Source organism: Triticum dicoccoides, chromosome 6A (genome assembly GCF_002162155.2).
Source record: "Triticum dicoccoides isolate Atlit2015 ecotype Zavitan chromosome 6A, WEW_v2.0, whole genome shotgun sequence".
In the NCBI taxonomy this organism is placed as follows: domain Eukaryota; kingdom Viridiplantae; phylum Streptophyta; class Magnoliopsida; order Poales; family Poaceae; genus Triticum; species Triticum dicoccoides.
The window spans coordinates 24,514,123-24,516,552 of record NC_041390.1 but is presented as its reverse complement, the minus strand read 5'-3'; the positions used below and the strand labels follow the sequence as shown (position 1 = coordinate 24,516,552).

General features: G+C 46.4%; 1 long non-coding RNA gene across 1 annotated transcript; it reads right to left on the bottom strand.

The window, feature by feature from the left end:
- Positions 1–636: 636 nt before the first annotated feature.
- Positions 637–2,424, bottom strand: LOC119314830. The gene is made up of 2 exons (XR_005152472.1): positions 1,228–2,424; positions 637–1,128 (listed from the first exon to the last, which is right to left on the bottom strand). It is a non-coding gene; the product is annotated as an uncharacterized LOC119314830 (long non-coding RNA).
- Positions 2,425–2,430: the final 6 nt, after the last annotated feature.

Genomic DNA, 2,430 nt, shown 5'->3' with positions numbered 1-2,430 from the left:
TAGGTGGTGACTTGGGGTATTGTTTGTTTCCTAATGTACTCCCTCTCACAAATATAAGAGCGTTTAGATCATTACTTTAGTAATTTACTAGCAAAAATGCCCGTGCGTTGCAACGGGGGAGAAGAAATCACATGTCGTTAGCCCAATAAGTATGACTCGTGACCCATAAATCCATGTCCTATATTTTAACACAGAGCCCCACCCGTGTTGCTGCTTATCTTTCTTCTGGCCCCTGCCGATAGTGGTCGTGGTGTCCACCCAATCACAATACGTCTGGACATGGTCGATCCCAAGCTCGGCCACCACATGCCCCGCTCACCCCGCTCCTCCATGTTTGACATCTCGGAATCAGCAAGTTGAACCCTCATGCGCACAAGTCTTAGGAAGTTTTTAGAGGGATGACTGCATCTACCATGCGCCAACATAGAGCAACAGCCAAAAGCTCGTCACATGATGAAAAAATGACGTGAACAAACCATGCATATTATTTCCCCTTTCTATAAAAACTCACAGTGCACTTGTCATAGTAAAAGCAAAAAGGGAAATACATGAAACCAACGGCTAGCAAATAAAATACTTACATGGTTTCAATGAAAAATCATCATATATAGAATCAAAGAAAGTTGAACTATCATATAAAGTAAATGAGCCCGTGCGCTGCAACGGGCATACATATTTATGGTCCAATACCAATTTTGTGTAACATATATCTTGAACGATAGCAGAGACCTCAAAGTGCTCTTGTTTCTTTCCTTGAAATTACCACTCCTGATAATTTAATTATTTTTTTTACTGTGAGCAAGTGAGCAGATTAGTGAAACAGGGAGAATAACTCTATAATCTTACTATGAAATAACCGCTAAAAATTTCCAGACCACAAAATTCAGATATAGGACACTGTAAAGCCTGACAAATTTATGGCTATTTTATAGTGAACAGTTAGCTCCTTGAGTGCAGCTACTGGTCAGTTTAGCAACTGACCATGGATTGAGAAAAATTATTATCCTTTTTAATCTGCTTTAGCTTACCGTTTGTAACGAAGATAGTTAATTTAACACTACATGGAAACTAAGCCGAGCGAGAGTTTGTCTCTAAAGCAGATCTGATGCCTTGAGCTATGGAATGGTACTGCATAAATGTAGAGAAACAAATGTCAGGCATAAACTGGTTAGTCTTTCATCAAGCAATAATTGATAAAATCAGGCCATCTGCAAGTTGAAAACATACATGCAGAGCCGCACAAGCAGAAGCCCCATTGCCGGAATAATCTACCAACTTCCGTTTCACCTGGATCGGATTGGCTTCAATGTAGATCGCATTTTACAGAATAATCCCCATGAAATCAAATGGACCGTGGACCCTCGCTGACTCTTTGGCCGTCATCGCCGGCAGCTTGGAACAACAGGTACACTTGTTCTTAAGTGCAGATCGTACATCAATACACCTATTTCTTCATATTGATTTTCTAAACAGAGGTAAGAGTTTGACCAGAAAATTAGACTGTATCTCAATCCAACGTATGCATAACATCAAACAGATTGTTGGCGGATACTCATGAACAGGGTTCACGGTTTACCAAATATGGATTGTTAGTGGAAACTGAAAACGCTAAAGAAAGAATCAAGAGAGTAGTTTGGCCATTGGCAATCCATGTACGTAGATGAGAGGGGAGGGGGCGCATTGCTAGCAGCTAGTTCAGAGTCAGTCGCGGCTTCTTGCTGCCTCCTACTGGATGGAAGTCACCGCTCATGCGGTCATGCCTCAAACACCTGCGCATGTAGCCAACAATCAGATAGATAGATGACAAATTAAGGGCAGAGAGCATGAGGACGACAAAAGAAGATGCGTCGCTTAGTGGGTGCCGTCCGCAGGTCGCACACACCAATACCAGGCTGTCAGTCCGCCCCACATCAAGCTTAGTTAGGAGGAGCAGGAGGCCCCCTTCCAGCCGGCGGCCAATCAACCATGGGTCGCAGCCGGGGCGCCGAGGATGAGCTTTGCCAGTATCTATCCATCCGGCCGCCAAGCAAGCCTGGGTCGCAGCCGAGGCGCCGTGGTCACCGAAGCCATTAAGTACGCGGCGATGGATGAGCGCGGGCAGGAGCGGGCGACGGTGGAGAGGAACGTGACCGTGGGAACGCCGGCTCGGGCGACGGTGGTGCGGATCCGGCCGTGGGAACGCAGACGTGGACGGCGATGCTGCTCCATCCATAGAGGGAGATATTCATCGGAGATTTAAAGAACGCCGATGCAAAGGTGTGGATCAGGATTGAGCACACACAAAGAGAGGAGGAGGAGCATCAGGAGGCGGTCGATGTGGGGAAGGAGGGGTGAGACAAGATGGAGTTGGCCGGCTGATGAAAATCGGTGGCGGTAAAGTATGACGACAGAAAGGAGTTGGGGGAAGATGCGGCGCCGGCGTCGAGTGTC